Genomic DNA, 19,362 nt, shown 5'->3' on the forward strand with positions numbered 1-19,362 from the left:
TAAAGGCGCGTGTCTTTTTTTACCGTTACTTGAAAACAAGTGATGCAAGCAAGGATAAGAATAGCGCATTTTGTGCACAACTCCTTGTGCTATTATTCGTCATACTTTATTTTGATCTACTGTGTGTTTCCATTCTCCTACGACCGCTGAAACAAAAATTTCATAGGTGTCGTATAATTATGAACAGGAGTGTATATGCGAGTGAGAGTGTATAGAAGACTAACTACAAAGTTTCAGATAGCTTTAAAACTGAGAGACTAGTTTGCGTAGAAACGGACAGAAGGACTAACGGACATGGCTAGATCGACTTGGCTGTTGATCCTGATCAAGAATATATATACTTTATATGGTCGGAGGTGCCTCCTTCACTGCGTTGCAAACTTCTGACTGAAATTATTATACCCTGCAAGGGTATAAAAATAAGTTTGGCGGTGAAAATAATTGTGAATTTGTGTAAATACTTTTGACTACCCCTGTATATGTACAGCCCTTCAAACCTATGTAGATATGTAATTAGAAGACTTCTATGATGGCTAAGCGGAAGCTTTTATGGACCAGTAATATGACTTATGTATATCATCTACAAATATAATTTTTTGGTAATAAGAATTAACAAAATATCTCGCCTCTTCTTTCTCCACCACCACCGATCCAACTAATTCGAGAAAATTTAGACTTGTATAAACATTTTTTGTTTTTCCTATTATTTTTCAACCATGTTGCATTCCTTTTATTAATTTCGGCATATATAATTAATATTAGCTAACGTTTGTTGCATACAATCTCCCAATCCTGTACAGGATTAGGTCAAGTATTTGAATTAATCGTCGGCTTGATGAGCTCTTTAGCAGATCTGAGGTGGAAACTGTTTTGCACTTAACAAATATTTTTAAGTGTTTTGGCGCCAACTTATATTAAAAAGCCATAATAGTTATTGGAATATGTACATAATTTTTTCGGAATTTTGATGAGTTAATTCATATTATATTATTATGGAATTTATACAAAGTCAGCTACCAAAACTACCACTAATTATAAATGGCAAAATAAATAAAAGTATACCAATATGGATAAATAATAGAACAACAAATTTTTAAACAAGTCTTGAATCTTAAAACAGTGAAATTATATGGAAAAAGTGGAATTATGGAGGTAACCGTGGAATTATAAGGAAAACAGTGGAATTAAGTTTCTTTATGGGAGAAAAAGCTAAAAGTTTAAATTGAAAATTACGAACTAAATTATACAATTCACAGCGAATTATATTTTTTAAGTGCAAAAAAAATGCCAAAACCGACCAAAAATGTTAATGAATCGAAGATTAATTGTTCGTGAATTTTTTGATGAATCATTGATTATTTGTTGATGACAGTATAGGACATGCCCATGTTAAATTTATCAGTAATTTGTTTGGACATTAATTGGTGATTTATCAATAACACTGCTTTGACTGATACTTCACTGCAAACCATAAATAAAAATCTAATTTTTAGTTTTCACATTTCGTTTTCCTCGTTCCACTTCTTTTCATATAACTTTAATATTTTCGCACTAAAGTCTTAGTTTAGTACCGCATTTTCCTTCGCAATGACCGTTGGAAGAAAACCTGCGGAGCGGGGATAAAAAACACAATTTCACTTCAACACAACTCTTCTTGTATCATTCTCATTATTGATGGCAATGGATGTGCTCATCTGAAGCAGCAATCCAGAGTTTTTGACGATTTCCGTTACAAGCGCTCTCAGACTTGGTATTCAATAATGTTGCCGAATCTTGTCGTCTTGTCGTGGATGCATCGCAATACTCTACTATCATATACGTTATTCATTAGAAAGATAATCAATCGGATGCTTCACGTTTACTTATAAGTTTTTAAAAGCTTTGATTTGACCTTTCATTGGCGAGAGTTTGAAAATAGGGTTTTCCAGATAGCTTTGCACTTTCCTTTCCGTATACAACGTATGTCACCTGCAAACGCTTTCTCTTGACTAGTCTTGAAAGCGTAATGGATTCCATCGGTACCGTATACTGACGCGTTTCCTCCTCATGGTATAGTAGTTGACAATCGGTACACATGGCGGCTCTAGGTAGCGATGGCACTGCGTCACGTCGTGTTTGACAGCTCTTACTACAAAGCTACGAACTACTAGCCCAAAACAATGATATGTTTGATGGTTTTAATGGAACCACTCTGCTTTTTGATGCTAGCTTCAACGAATATTTGCAACTGCGCACTTTAGATCACTCAACTTGTAAAGTAAGTCCTGCCAAGCCATCCAGTCATTCTTATCCGATTCCTGAATTGCGTCATCCTAGCTCTCTTCAAAACTCCATATATGTATCTTGTATACATTTTCTCCATTTCTTCATAAGAATTTCAGTCTATGTGATATCGCTGATCCCCTTTAAACAGAGCTGCTCTTCAGGCCTATCTAAGCCCTGTTTATTAGCTAACTTGCTCTCCATTAACTTACTGGATGATCCTACGAAAGAACGAAAACATCCACGGAGCCTGTCTTATTATGCTAAGTTATTGGTAAATATCGGATCCACGCCTTCTTTTTCGATTTGTCAAGAAAAAAGAAAAACAGATTCACTGGTTACTTTATCGCTTACATTCTTCGCCGGCTCGATCTCGTCCTCGATCGAGTGAGAGATCGCGACATTGAGAGTCTTCTTTACCCTGCAGCTCCGGGAAATATGATTTTTAAAGCAACAGAAGCATATTCGTTTTGCTTTTATTAGTTCCAGTTTAGACTTGATTGACATCCTCAAAAATTTTTAACAATTCTCTAATTGGTGGTCACCTTCGCATCCTAGGCACCATGATTCTTGTGCCTCCTGTAATTTCTGCTTGTCCTTTTGATCAACTTTCACCGATCCGACCGATTATCAAAGATGAAAAATTTCCGCCACCTGTTGCCAAGCGATGTTTGCCCCAACCTAGCTTCAGATCGTTTGACAGCTTATCTAAAAGCTCACTCAGCAGAGCAAATTCGTTTAAATATTCCTGTAGCACCACTGACAACATAGTTGCACCATTATTCTGCACCGCAAAATCAAACGTAATACCGATTCCAAGTTAAACGGTTATTCGACCGGTTCATCCATAAGTTTACATACAGCATTTTCAACGTTCCGAACGTATACGGCACCATATCTGGAACCATGAGTTTGGTTTGTGCAGAATTTAGAGCTGATCATATAAGGCACTTCTGAAGTGCGATGAGATTTTCGTTGTTGCTAAATCTGCATCTTTCCGTTGACTGCTCATAATGGCTTACAAATTACAGTCACGCTCCGGGCTTATCAGAGAAAACAAGATAATTCGCGCGAAATAAGTCGGCGTCAACATGACTACTTTCTGCATGCGGAAACTGTGGGCCGACAAACTGCGGCATATATCCACCTGCTTTCCAAGTATATATTAAGTCCAGCACTGTAAGGTTGAGAAACGCCCGCTGTGTTGGAGTTGAAATGTGGCCTGAAACCCAACCACCAAGCTGACCACGCAAATCCCGCTATGACCTCCATAAATGGCTGCGTGGTTTACCACGAATTTGACAGCAACCAGTAGGTTGCTTCGCACCAATTATAATAAATCCTGATGTGCCCCTTGGTTGTACGGCGTGTGCTCCGTTATTTGCCATGAATCCGGCCGTATTTCATTGTAAAATCGGCCGCGTTATACCACTTTGCAGAAGTATAGCACCGCCAATTGGGTGGTGGGGCTTGCTCTAAGTTATTACCTTGGACTTAAATAGAGGGACCAGAAGGATCTCCCTGATTCGTATAGGGAGCCGTGGTCCATTGTGTATTTCCGATTCCATCGTAAAAGCCTACGAATGGGCCTGTGAAGCTGCACTCTGGGCTTTTAAAAGAACCACTAAATTCGAATGGCTTGCGCGCTCTGATGGCCAATCTCGTAAACCATTACGTTATCCATGACTACTCTGTTCAGGCCAGGAATTCTCAACCCTTCTGGCCTTTACCGGCTAAAGACATCTAAATCTGGATTCCGATTGTCACTATCCTATGTATTCCTCACTCCTTCACACTCTTGGTAAGGGATGCTTTCCAAAAGCTGTGCACCCTTGGCACAGAATTTCCAAATCACAAAGTATTTGTAATGTTGGGGCGCCCATGGGTCCTAGTGCTTTTCACATAAATCGAGCCTCTTGTTACATATACTATATTTGTCTCGTTTTCGCATATCACTGTTAATTAAATATAAATAAGTATAACATAAGTTTAGTTCAAATTCAAACAAAACGGTTTTATTTACTGAAATTACCGTCTTTTTAAATTGGGGCAACTAACTCCTGGCAGCGTAACCTTCGCCAGCCACGTATCACCAATGTTGTTAAAGTTGTCTTTAAAGTTTATTGTGGTATACTATGGTTGATTTTTCAAATATAATTATATTTAATATATATGTGCATTTTTGTTTTAAAAGCCTTAAATTAATTTATTATCTATATATATAAAAATGCTCTGTTCGTGTCTACTTTCTTCATAGACTTGAAAAGTTCTGAACCGTTTAAGCCCAAATTTTTAGAGAACATGCGTTGAGGTTCCAGCTCGGTTATTGTCTACTTTTGATGTTGATAGCTTATCTGCATTTGCGAATATATCACTTTTTTTCGCGTTTCCCAATGCCCCTACTGCTGCGCCCTCTACAGGCAGCCAGCTGAATCAAAGCATTTCCTGTCAAACATTCAAAACATATTGAAAGAAGAAATTGGAGATAAAAATTTTGTTTTTTGTTCAGGTAAGTAAGAAACGAAGTCATACTCGCAATACAGAAGCAAACAGACGTAAGATTACGAATATGACTGACGAAGAACGGGCCTCCATCCGAGAGACTGAGCGGCTGAAAGCAATGCAGATGCACAACGAGGAATCAGCAGAAAGACGAGCAGATAGGCTTGAGAGAAAACGATTGAGAGTTAGGCAGTCGCGTTCTGCAGCAATCGATGTGATTCACTCTCAAAATAATGAACGCGACAGGGCAAGGGTAGCTGAAGCGCATTTACAGCTTGCAGCAGATCAAAACCTGCAATACAACCGTCTTGCATTCAGATATAATCCAACTGTTGATTACAGCTCGAATCGCAATGTCGTTATTGGCCGGATGCATCAGGTCTGCATATACTGTCAGGTTCCTTCGATTGAATCAGACGAAACTTCGGTCCGAGGAATATATCCATTTGCGGGATGCTGTGATGAATGACCGTAATACAACCAACGTTGGAAAGCTCACGATTTTGCCATCCTCATACATAGGTAGTCCACGCCACATGCATGAATATGCTCAAGATGCCATGGCATATGTTCGTTGCTACGGCCGTCCAGATTTATTTATCACCTTCACATGCAATCCAGTTGGGACGAGATAGTACAGCTGTTGTTTCCTGGACAATAATATAGGAATAGGCATGACATCACAACCCGTGTTTTCAGACAAAAGCTCAAGTCACTGATGGATTTCATTGTGAAACATGGAATTTTTGGATCTGTGCGGTGCTGGATGTATTCAGTAGAATGGCAGAAGAAAGGATTGCCGGATTTGCATGAAGTTGTCATCAAGAACATGATCCATGGCCCTTGTGGTACCCTCAACCCATGTTCACCATGAATGGTAGACGGGAAGTGTTCCAAGCGATATCCTCGAGCATTTACAGCCAACACCGTAACAGGGGACGATGGATATCCTCTGTATAGGAGACGGTCAACTGAAGATGGAGGGAATTCGGCAAATTTAAACATGAGAATTGGTGAGGTAGACAATCGTTGGGTGGTTCCATACTCACCACTATTGTCAAAATCATACAAAGCGCACATCAACGTAGAATATTGTAATTCCGTGAAATCGATTAAATATATCTGCAAGTACGTGAATAAAGGCAGCGATATGGCAGTTTTTGGTGTTCAGGCAGAAAATGGTGACAACAATGCAGTACGAGTTGTCGATGAAATATCTCAATACCAGGCTGGAAGATACATAAGCAGCAACGAGGCTGCATGGAGAACTTTTTCATTCCACATTCATGAACGCTATCCAGCTTTAGTTCACTTGGCAGTCCATTTGGAGAATGGTCAACGTGTCTATTTCACAGAAAGAAATGTGCAAGAAAGAGTCCTGAATCCGCCAGCGACAACTCTGACTGCCTTCTTCACCTTATGCCAGGAAGATGATTTTGCCGGAACCTTGATGTATTCAGAAGTGCCCTCTTAACCACAATATGCCATAGAGAAACGTGGCAGGGTACAGCTAGTTTATTATAATAATCTTTCGTTTGCTTATCAGGATATTATGTTCACAGAAACCTTGTTAAAGCCGGCCTATCTGATGTGGAGTCCTCATAGCGGTTGACCCCTCACTCACGTCAGAATTCTTAACTTTCAAGAAATGCAACGATGTTAAATTCCTCTATATTTTAATTGTAGCTCAATTTTTATTACCTTTTTCGTCTATTGTTGGAACTTTCTATTTATTGGAATCACCTTTCCGCTATTCAGATGGTTTCCATTAGACTTTTGTATAGGGATCATTTTGTAGTCCTAGGTGATTTTAATATCCCTGAGGCTATTTGGTCTTCATATAATTCCACTGACTTCTTCTGCTACCCGTAGATCCCTATAATATTACTTTCTATGTGACTCGGCATTGGGTGTGACTTACAGAGTATATCTGACCGTCCAGCCAAAAAAGGGAGCTGTTTCCGAAAAACATACTTTGAACGCAGAATAACTTTATTTATAATTATATTTTTTACAATGTCATGAATTTATTTTTTAATAAATGTGTTCCTTTACACTATTCGCCAATCTCAAATAAGCCTCCGTAGATTACTAAAGAGTTCAATTGCCTTAAAAGAAAAATAGGTTCTCAAACTGCCCTCTTCACTTTTTTAACATCTCGGTCAATTTTTAGCGTGCTGAACCCGCAGTCATTTGAAAATACTACCGTAAATAATGACCACGCAATAGACGATCTATTTTCGCAGTTTTTTTAAACAACTTAATCAAACTCTTCGGATTCAAATTATTTTTACTTCTTCAGCATGCCCAAATCGAACTTAATGTTCAGCCCTAGCTTAAACGAAATCTCAAGACAGTTTATTCACCAGGTCCCGACGGAATTCCTGGTGGTGTGCTCAGGTATTATGCCCCACACACCACAACAAATGTTTTGGATATCATTTCCTATAATCTAAAGGGCTTCCATAATAACTTTTAGTCATATGTAGTCTATACTGACTTCAGTAAAGTATTTGACACTATTAACCTTTCCCTTTTAATTAGAAAACTCGATTTCCCGTTGATCTTCTTAGTTGGGTCTCAAGTTATCTGAATGGCAAGACGCAAAAGGACCTCTTTAAAAATTATTTTTTCTAATGTTCTAAGGGGCACTTCTGTTAATTATGTTAGTTAATGATTTAGGCGTCGGCTTAGATCCTAAACTTGACTTTACCGATCATATTTGTATACAGTGAATAAAGCCATAGTAAACGCATCATATCGGTTAAAAAACAAAAACTAATTTTTCGTTGTACGCTTGTTGAATTCGGTTGCAAACCCAAGTTAGAGTTCTATACTAATAGACTCCTCCTAATTAACTTACCTTCCTTAGCCAACCGTATAACGAAAGACTATACAATTTACAAGATGCCTGCGACCATACATTCGTTTTGCAATATGATGCTAATTTTTTGATTCAAACGACAATGGCGCTCTCCCTGCTCTCTAAAAATAGAATGCGTTTGCATGTATGAGTAAACACAGAACGATGTTTCATCAACAAATTTCTCAACGGTCGGCCCATGGTACTGCCGACGACTGCCGTCTAGACAACCGCCGTATCTGTATCGTGGGCAGAGCGTCGTAGTAGAAGTCGCAGTCGGCAGAGCGTCGCCTCGGTAGAAATCGCAGTCGATGCGTTGATGGCACGCGGTACTGCAGGGAACAAACAAGTCCGTATGTGTGCGTGAATATGTGTGTGCTTCTGTTCGCATGCGCAACGACGAAAAATTTTAATTTTATATTTTGGGCTGCTGACCGCTTGTTGGGTAGAGAGGAGGACGAGAACGGCAGCAAAAACAGCTGATGTATATATGTGCATATTGATGTGTTTGTTTGTTTTGATTTTAGTTTTTTTACTTTTTTTTTAGTGCTTGAGTCCCTTTATATTGTTCTTTTTTTTTCTTTATTTATTTTATTTTTATAAGTAATGCAAAAAATATAAATACTTCGTTTAATTCCAATATTTAATTTAAAATCTATACGTTTTTATGTCACAATAATAATATTAAATAAAATAATAAAATATAAAGTTTATAATAAATATTGGTTTAAATCGTTTCCACACCACCATAGAGGTAGACTTTCTCGCGCGTTTTATTTATTGTGGTATCCCTAATAGGCCTAGTCCACATTCATTATCAAATCATCATCAAAATCGTTGCCGTTTATTATTTATGACATAAAATACTGAGTTTAGCTTGCTTCTTCTGCCTATCAGCTATCACAGTCCATTAACAATGCTTAAAAAGTAAAACTATTACAAGTTTATTTAAGAGATCTATCTTATGTACATAACATTCATTATTTATATCGAACTATAATGAGTAATCAATACTTTCATTTGTGCACTTAATGCATTGTTCCACAATAAATTTTATAATATTATTTTGTTGTTTATTATTTTTGAAAATATTTTCAAAAACCCTTATGTGGATTTTACAGACATTAAAAAATATATCAGATGGTGCTTTTAATTTTCCAAAGTCCGAGTCGCTCCAGTAGTTTTTTTCATGTATAAAAAGCTCGGATGGAGCTGTTAATTGCTCGTCTTCTTTAATCAGTAACGATCTGCAATTATCACAACTAGATGCCTTTGCAATATATCCACAAAAATATCTACTCGAAGTTAATTGAATGGGTACATTATTGCTCAAAAAATTCAATATTTTTGTCAAAGTACTTCTCATTGTCTTGGACAATTTCTAAATATGATACAGAATACTCTTGCTTCTGTATTTCTTTCTTTTCAATGCCAGGCTGATATATAATAAAACTCTAGTGGCAACATAACATCATCTGATTCGCAATTTGTCTTTTGGAAAAATTTAAAAATATGCATAGATATTAGTTTGGCAATTATTACATTAAATTCATTAACTGAAGAGTTTTTGCAGTTACCACCTTTTGCACGAACGCACGAAAATATATATAAGCGGATCCTGGTTAACTCGACTAGTTATGAAGAAAAAGTGATCCGTGTGGTCTTTAAAAAGATCTTTAACGAGTCCAAATATAGCCTCAGTAGCTTGGAGCAAGCCATTAAGACAATATATATTATTTCCTTGGTATTTAACGTTCTTTAGGTATTCCTGCATTTCCTTCAGTTTGTTTCAAACCATATTATCAATTTGAAGTGCACATTTCATGGGGTTTTTGTCAGTTAATACTGCTACATATTCAGGCAATCAGAGTAATCATTAACTCTTTGGACAAATGCAGTAGAGGCTGCCACTTCTAAACTATTTCGTTGGAGCTGCTTGTTTTGATTACAAGCTTTAATTGCCGCAGAAACAGTGTGACTAAATGTCTGTGTTGCTATCTATTTGGATTAACGTGACTTTTTTGTTAATTTAGTCATTCTCGTTACTGATCCCTGCTCTAATTCGTATACCTCTCGTATAACATCGAAATCAACTATTCCGTCAGGGGTTTCAAACTTATCTTTAGTAAGTTATTTCTTATTGATTTGAAAATTTGCGGAATGTCATATAACATATAATATTTCTGATTATTGAAGCTAAAGTAAGGTTTCTCAGTTGTGACTTCAATTAACCGAGGTACATTTTCTATTGTTACCTCCTTGATCATACACAACACCTCTTACTTTGAACCCAATATTTTCAGCAATATTAATGTTTTTATAAATAAGGCTTTTACGGCATTCTCCTTTAATGTTTGTTTCTGGCACAAAAAAAAATTCAATATAAATTGCCTTTTTTTTTAATATAAGAAATACGCAAATGTGGCTTCCCATTTTATTTGAGCGTTCAAGTAAATGCTTTAAGCCATCAATTACGTCAACTGGGGAATTGTATGTTACATTTTTTTTATTGCAACTTCATCACAACATATTATGCATTCTTTTTCAGATTCTGTTATTTCCTTGATAGTGTTTTTAAGGGCTGAGTACATAGATTCGATGTCTCCCGGCTGGCTCTAGAGCGCTCTCTCGCCGGCGTTTGAACGAAATGTGAGAGCCTGGAGCCAGTTTAAAAGCCAGCACGAAAAAATCGTGTGCAAAAAAATCGTATGGCGTTACGAATCTTCCACTCTATACACTCTTTGGTATAACTATTCTAGGCATAAGCTTTATTTATAACCTCATCTGTGGAGAAGTGGAAAGTGCTGACTTGTTGGTCAGCTCAATTTCCACGTACCAAGTAGATATCCTAGATCCTATATACCCTTAGTGTTGGGTCAGTGTATAACATCCTTGGAATTCCATGAACTTTATAATCTTTTGTGCAAATTATAATGATTTGTACACCATAATGTCCTAATTTAAAAACTTTATTGTAGGGTGTTACAAATAAAATAATAATAATAAATAATAATTAATAATAATAGATAAATTATAAATGGAAACTTCGACTTCTCTCTCTCGTTTTCAAGTAACGGTAAAAAAAGGAAACACGCTTTGATTTAGGCTACGCTGCAAGTGTTTCAAAATTATAGAGAGGCTTAGTGCTGATTAGTTTTTTTTTATAATTTTGTTAAATATTTTATAAATTTCTTAATAAAATGCCGCATGGTAGCTTATTAACCGAAAGAGAGAAGGGAAGGATTAATGCATATAACGAAGCTGGCTTTAATGTTAGCCCAATATCCCGACTGATAGGTCGAACACGCTGTGTTATTTCCAACTTTTTGAAAAATATGGATGGGTACGGTGTCAATCATAGCTCTGGAAGAAAGCCGAAGCCGCAGCACAAAAGAACACGACTTCAGTTTGCTGAAAACAATTTGGAAACAAATTGGGCCTGGGTAAGGAATTTTAACTTAATTTTGGTTATAAAGGGTTTTATACCCTTGCAGGGTATTATAATTTCAGTCAGAAGTTTGCAACGCAGTGAAGGTGGCACCTCCGAACATATAAAGTATATATTGGGTTGGCAAGAAAGTCATGTCGTTTTTTTTCAATATTTTCAAAGATGATTTATTTATATCAGGACTTATAATTAATCAATTATGTATTGGCCGTTTTGTTCGACCACTAATGACCATCTCTCGGGCAGCTGCATAATTCCGCGCTCGAAGAACTTTTGATCTTTTCCAGCAAAGAATCGAGACAAGTGGTTTTCGACAGCCTTATCTGAATCAAAGTTTTGACCATTCAAAGAGTTTTGAAGAGAGCGAAACAAATGTTAATCTGAAGGTGCTAAGTCCGGACTATAAGGTGGATGTGGAAGCACTTCCCAATTCAGCTCCGTTAATTTTTGCCGAGTGACCAAAGATGTGTGGGCCCTAGCGTTGTCATGGTAATTGCGATTAGCTAGTGCCGGCTCCTTTTCCTTAATTTTATCCGCCAAATTGGATAGCTGGCGACAGTACACATCTGAATTGATGGTTTCATTCTGTCCCAGTAGCTCAAAATGCACTACACCCTTCCAATTCCACCAAACAGACAGCATAACTTTCCTCTGATGGATATCGGCCTTTGATGTGGCTTGGGCTGGCTCATCTTTCTTGCTCCATGATCTTTTTTGTGGACATTATTGTAAACAACCCACTTTTCGTCGCCAGTAATGATCGGCTTCAAAAAAGGATCGTTTTTAATCCGTTGCAGCAGAGAATAGCAGATGTTGATACGCTTAGTTAGGTGAATTTCCTTTAAGTTATGCGAAACCCAAACATCGAGCTTGCTTACGTAGCCAAGTTTCTTCAAATGGTTTTCAACCGTTGTATGCGACACACTGAGCTTCTCTGACATCTCCCGCGTTGAATAACGCCGGTTTTTATCCAGCAAAGCCTGAATTTGTTCGTCAAAAACGGCCGATGGTCGACCAGAACGTGGGGCGTCTTTAACTCAAAAATCTCCAAGCCTGAATTTGGCAAACCAGCGCTGACATTGGCGGTCACTCATGGCATCTTTACCATACACTTCGCACAATTTTTCGCGAGCTTCAACCGCTTTTTTTCCTTTTCGGAAGTAAAAAAGCAAAATATGCCGAAAATGCTCACTTTGGTCCTCCATGTTTAATTTGCTATAGCTTCCACAAATGTTATCGAATAAATACCAATTTTCGTCAATAGTACCTAAGATAATAAGCTTTCAAACGATACTAAAAAGTGTGACCCTGGTGCTCGATTAGTCGTAAATACATTAGATTAAAAACGATTACTAAAAAAGACATGACTTTCTTGCCAACCCAATATATTCTTGATCAGGATTAACAGCCGAGTCGATCTAGCCATGTTCGTCTGTCCGTTTCTACGCCAACTAGTCTCTCAGTTTTGAAACAATCTGAATGAAACTTTGTAGTAAGTCTTCTATATACTCTCACTCGTATATATATCGGAACGGGCCGGATCGGACGACTATATCATATAGCTGCCATAGGAATGATCGAAAAATTTTTACAAAAAAAACATTTTCAGTTTTCAACAGAATCGTGAGATATAGAGGAAAAATGCAAATTTGTGAATGTAAAACTGCAAATATAATATGTATAGGTGAATGAAATGAAAGCAGGTATTACTTCATTGCTTTTTAACATAAATATGTTTAATTTATATTGTATGGATTCTTAGTCATCAAAGTTCTATCTGCAAGGGTATATAAACTTCGGCGTGCCGAAGTTAGCTTCCTTTCTTGTTATCAATATTTCACATTTAGATCATTTTTCTGATGAGAAAAAATTTAATCTTAATGGCCCTGATGGGTTTCGTCCCTATTGGAGTGATTTGAGTAAGGATCCCCTTATGATCTCAACATGCAATTTTGATGGCGGATCAGCTATGGCTTGGGAGCCTTTCATGCGTCTGGTACGCTTGAGCTGTGCTTTGCAAGCTCAAAAATGAAAATTGAAGACTGCAAAAATATGTTATAATATCGTCTTCTGCAATTTTTGGATGAAAATAAGGACAACAATTTTATTATTATTATTATTATTTGGGTAAAGTTCACAAGTTACATTAATAGACATTTTTTAAAACGGAAAACTTCGGCTTTCGCAACTGGACTGGCCTCTTTCAGGTATTTGCAACGACTGACTCGGAATTGAAAAAGAGGGTTTGATTTTTGAATGAGAGAAAGGGTGATGGCACGAACTCTGATTTTTGGAACGGGATAGCACTACTACGAAATCTAGATGATGCAATCTTGGGGTTTATGGTGAAATCCGAAACAGTGTATGCACTCCCAGTTTTCTAGGTTTCCAAGTAACCTAACTTCTCCCAATCTCACATACATTTAACTCGTGTGCGCAGTGCTTAATTATTGCCTCGTTAAATTATAGTTTTTTTTTTTTTTTTTTTTTTAATTTGATCATGTATCTGTAGATGAGATTCCACTAATTTTTGTTTTAGTTATAATTTTGGCAGCCATAAAATTTGTGGTGCTTCCTTTGATATGACAGTGCTTTGAGACCTACTGTCTATCGTCATTAGCTGATTTTACTTTAATTCTTGCTGTTGCAAGTAATGCCTAAGCTGAAGTGACGCAACTATTGACTTTTTCTCTTTTTTAATATTGTATCGTATGATGCCCATTCTTACACTGCGAACCTAAATATTCCCCTAAACATTTTAAATGGTTCATCGTATATGTCGGGTTTTCCTCAGATTGATTATTATCCATGTTGTTTAATTATTTTCGAACTGTGCCAATTCTTGCAAGTTCCCTGGCGTCTGTACGTGTTGCTCGCAAAATTACTACTGCCGCTTCTTATTTCACAATCTGACGATCTGCCTCTCTCATATTGCAAACATATATAGTCATCTCTCTCGCACTAACATCACCAGGGACCTCGCACAGCAACAGCTCTCATAGTTTCTCCTCTCAATGTTCTCTCTCCATACTAATTTCACACGACCAAAACAAGGATGAGGATAGAAAGCAATAGCAACTAATAAACATAGAGAACAAAGAGCAATGATGAAAGAGCGAATTTACAGTTAAACTACATTCCATGTCACGACACGGCCATTCTGACTAACACACGTCCTCGTGTAGTTTTTGAATTCATTTGATTTATAACAAGATTTTTTTCTTCTTTTCTTTAATTACATTTCAGCAAAATACTTTCAGACACATTCATTTTGTTACATAAATCTTACATTTGACTTATTATAAAATTAACTCAACTCATTTTTTTTTTATTATTTTATTTATTTATTTTTTTTTTTTTTACCGCAAATCGGTCTTCTGCCAATAAACCATTGTTTACATCAATTTCATCGTCTCTCTTAGACGGATAACCATTTCATCGTCAAATCTGTTTGATAACACGTCCCACAAAGACGGTTCATACTTCGCCTCACATGGACGGTTCATACTTCGCCTCACATGGACGGCTCACACATCGTCTTGTATAGACGGATCACACATCATCGCACTTTCTGTCCCAATTGGACTTTCTGGCAGGCTCAAATCAATTTCTTCAATATCTAATTCTCTGGGTATTTGCCCATCTGGCATTTTTCGAACATCATCATGACAATATTTATACAAACGATTATTTTTCAATGACTTCAATGTGTACCTGTCGCCATCCAATACTTCTACAACCAAGAACGGGCCCTTAAATTTCGGATCTAATTTAGTTTGATGCCTTTCTTCGCTTCTTAACAGCACATAATCACCCACATTGTGCTTAACAACAGTCGCTTTACTTCTATCAAACCTGATCTTATCATAAGTGGCCAAGGATTTCATATTTTCAGATGCACGAGCTCTAACACTCACCAAATCGACCTCACACTCAGTTTCACAAGGGGGAACTAATCCTTCTTGAGCTTCTTTTCCAATCAGCATTTCTAGCGGGCTTGCCTCGGTTGCGCGACTAATTGTACAGTTCAATGCGAGTTGTACCTCGCCAAGAGCATTTTGCCACGATTGACCACTTGATTCAACTGCAGTTAATAAATTCTTCAGCGTGCTCATCACGCGTTCAACTTGACCGTTCGCGCGGCTCGCTCCTGTTGCAATTAAGTGGAGCTTCATTTTTTGCGAAGAACAGAATTCCGAAAACTTGGAACTAGAGAAGCACCTGCCCTGGTCAGCTATAACACGAGTAGGTACCCCAAACAAGGAAATAGAAGACTTTATGGCTTTAATACTGCTTTCAGCATCTAACTTCAAAGTGTGATATAAATAAACGAATTTTGTGAAAGCATCAATTTGTACAATGACATACTCTTTCAGATCGCTTTTGCCACTTAGCTTTCCTGTTATGTCAATATGAACTGTATGCCAAGGTATATTAACTTTCGGAATAGGATGAAGTTCTGCTTGGATTTTTCCAGTAGGAGATTTGGCGGATCTGCAAGTTATGCAATTAGAAACAAATTTACGAACATACTTATTCATTTTGTCAAACCAATAATATTGATAAACCTTATCAAGTGTCTTTTGCCATCCCAAATGCATGATTGATTCGTGTACTTGGTTTATAACTGACCATTTAAATGCTCGCGGCACAACAGGGAGACAACGTGTTTTACCAGCTCTTTGTACTTTAGCCAAATCCTCAGAGAACTCGTTCGAATTTAGTTTATTTACAATTTCAACTATATCAGGATCTAAACGCTGTTCGGCAAGAAGCCAATCACTAGATATCTCAGCCAAGTTTATACGTTTTTCAGGGACTTTCTTTAATATCAAGTTGGAATCTGGCGATAACGGATTCCTTGATAAAAAATCAACATGGGCCATACGTTTTCCTTCTCTGTATTCAATCTCAAAATTGAATGATTGTAAGTAAGCCCACCAACGATGAACCCTGGGAGTCAAATCACTTTTAGTGCGCGAGGCTTTTAGCGAATTACAGTCGGTATAAACCACAAACTTACGCCCAAGTAAATAATGCCGAAAATGTTTCACGGACTCAACAACAGCTAAAGTCTCCAGTTCATATGAATGATATCTAGATTCTGCAGAGGAGGTTGTTTTACTGTAATATTCAACCACGTGGGGCATATTTTGAATTCGATGTAAAAGCATAGCACCATACCCAAGAGCACTTGCATCTGTGTGCAACTCGATTGGGTATTGTGGATCAAAAATTACTAAGACTGGCTCATTTGTCAGAATAGTCACAATATTCTTTCTGGCTTTCTCCAACTCATCCGTCCAGGTAATATTGCCTTTTCCTGAGGAAATAGAGTACAAGGGTCATTATCTGAGAGAAATTGGGAACAAATTTACGAAAATATGATGCCAGACCGACGAACTGTCGTACACCAGAAACTGTTTGCGGAGGGGGCAAAGAGCTCAACGCTATTATCTTGCGTGAATTTGGTCGAACTTCCCCAGCTCGAACCTCATATCCCAAATAATTGACAGATGTTTTTAAGAAACTACATTTAGTCAAATTAAATGAGAAACCAGCTTGAATAAGGACATCTAAAACTATTCTCAGTCTCTCGAAGCCCAACTCTTTTGTTGGTGATACTACCAAAATATCATCCATGTAGACTATGACATACGAGTGAGCCAAATCCCCAAGTGCTTTCATAACTGCTCGCTGGAACACCGATGGCGCATTTTTGAGCCCAAACGGCATAGTCAAAAACTCGAATTGGCCATCAGGAGTCACGAAAGCAGTGCATTCCACAGAGTCAGCATGTATAGGAATCTGATAGAACCCGCTTGCCATGTCCAAACATGTGAAATAATTAGCGCCACGAAGTCTATCTATTTGGTCGCTAATGAGCGGCAAAGCGTATTTATCTGAAATTGTATTGGAATTTAATTCTCGGTAATCGACACACAAACGATCCGAGCCGTTCTTCTTTTTGACAAGCAAAATTGGACTGACAAAAGGGGAACAACTAGGGCGAATAATATTACACTTCATTAACTCATTCAATTTGCCACTATTTCCCTTTCCTCAGGACTAAGCCTATAAGGACGCCTCTGAACTGTTTTGTTAGGGTCAACTAAACGAATTTTCATTTCTCCTGTTCTGACTCGGGTACACGGTGTCCCTTTAATAAATGCTGTAGAATATGTTTCAAGTAATTTAATTAAGTCATTTTTGCCATTGGCGTTTAAATCGGTATCAACATTGGTTAAACTGGCAGGCTCTTCAATTGTGGAGCAAACATTTACATTTTTTGATTTTACAATTTCAAACTTGTTTGATGATACAATAGCATTAAAGCCCTGATTGAGAATCTCTCGTCCAATTATTATATCGTCTTTCAAAATTTTATCTTGTACAACATGAAATAATATTTCAATAATGTTTTCGTTTATTAAAACTTCACTTAAAATTTGCAATGTGCTGCATATGCCAGCATCACCTATACCCTTTAACACTACAATATTATTGATGCGTTTACCTGCTAATTTCTTACTGATATTTTCGCTTATCAAAGAACACTCTGCTCCAGAGTCAAAACTAATTGGGTAGATCTCACCTCGTTGTACCATGTTTCCTTTTGGTTGCGACACAATACATTGGTTGACTGTCTTCTGTTGTTGGATCGCTCCTTGTTTGGATGTTGATCCATTGTTGGAACACTGGCTTGAAATATGCCCTGGTTGGCCGCATCGGTAACAAGTAACGCTCGACTTTTCACGTTGTGATTTCGTCTCGCCGCTGTGTCGCATTTTAATTCGGCATTCCGCAATTTTATGTCCCGCTTTTCCACAAAAATGACATATTACAGACAGAGTTCTTCTTCTTTTGTGGTCAGATCCAGATCCAGCAACATCATCGCGGCCGGTATGGCGCTTCTTATCAAATGTGAATGCCTTCAATTCCGATTGTAATTGGCTTCGTGTATGCACATTGGATGTAAAAATAACACGTTGCAAGCGATGATCTATATTTGCCATGTGCGCAAATACAACAGAGACAGCAATTTGCTCAGCATTCATATTTCGCCACTTCGAAGACAGGGCAGTAGACTGCATGACATTCGCCGTCAGTCGGGCGACTATTCAGAAAATTAAGGAGCATAGCCGCTGGCGTCTCGTCACTTGCGAAACGTTGTAGAAACAATTCTTGGAACTCCTTCCATTGCATGCCTGGGTACGAAATTTGTGTCAACCATTGCGAAGCAGTGCCATCCATGGAATTGCTAAGTGCCATAATTAGCTCACTGCCTTCCAAAGGCCGCTCCGATAATATTATGTTAGCGGTTGCACACCATTTCGAAGCGTCTGCGCCAGCAGTTTCAGGGTTGTATTTCGGCAAATTAACGCCACGTTTTTGCTGGTCGCGACCCACAGTATGCATAGTTTTTGCAAATTCCATCAAACTTCGGCTTTGCATTTCCAAGACAACGCGCCACTGCTCTTCCGAAAATGTAGGGGGTGGCACAGATCCCACTTCTGATGTCGGGTTTTCCTCAGATTGATTATTATCCATGTTGTTTAATTATTTTCGAACTGTGCCAATTCTTGCAAGTTCCCTGGCGTCTGTACGTGTTGCTCGCAAAATTACTACTGCCGCTTCTTATTTCACAATCTGACGATCTGCCTCTCTCATATTGCAAACATATATAGTCATCTCTCTCGCACTAACAGCACCAGGGACCTCGCACAGCAACAGCTCTCATAGTTTCTCCTCTCAATGTTCTCTCTCCATACTAATTTCACACGACCAAAACAAGGATGAGGATAGAAAGCAATAGCAACTAATAAACATAGAGAACAAAGAGCAATGATGAAAGAGCGAATTTACAATTAAACTACATTCCATGTCACGACATATACATCATTGTATCTTTTTTACGAAGTCTAGTCATTCTGTGGGATTTATCCCTTTTTATTTATGACATTGTGTTGTCGTGAGTCCCTTTACTTTACAAATAATGCATTTATCGTTTAAGTTTTGGAAATTAACAATTTTCCAAGAACTGCTAATTTTTATATATTTCCTCCTGTATCGAGTAAGTTATACCTAATCTCTACTGCAAAAAGTCCATTACATCCGACAGAGTCTAGACGTATTTGGTATTTTTTATAAAAATAATTGAAGAGTCTGAGAATTAAATCGGAAGTACTATGTGCGCAAATAAAGGTGGGTATATCTAGAATTTTACCTACACTCTCCGTATTTACTTCAACTTTCTCCTTCATCTTGTCTCTTATTTCAGATGAAG

At 37.7% G+C, this 19,362-nt stretch overlaps 1 protein-coding gene across 32 annotated transcripts in view; it reads left to right on the forward strand.

Moving 5' to 3' along the window:
• Window positions 1-19,362, forward strand: part of Maf1 (repressor of RNA polymerase III transcription Maf1) — a 51,896-nt gene that overhangs the window by 10,213 nt on the left and 22,321 nt on the right. The window lies entirely within an intron of this gene.

The sequence above is a fragment of the Drosophila serrata genome, unplaced genomic scaffold, assembly GCF_035046125.1.
Source record: "Drosophila serrata isolate PLE 108 unplaced genomic scaffold, ASM3504612v1 contig_208, whole genome shotgun sequence".
NCBI classification, from domain to species: domain Eukaryota; kingdom Metazoa; phylum Arthropoda; class Insecta; order Diptera; family Drosophilidae; genus Drosophila; species Drosophila serrata.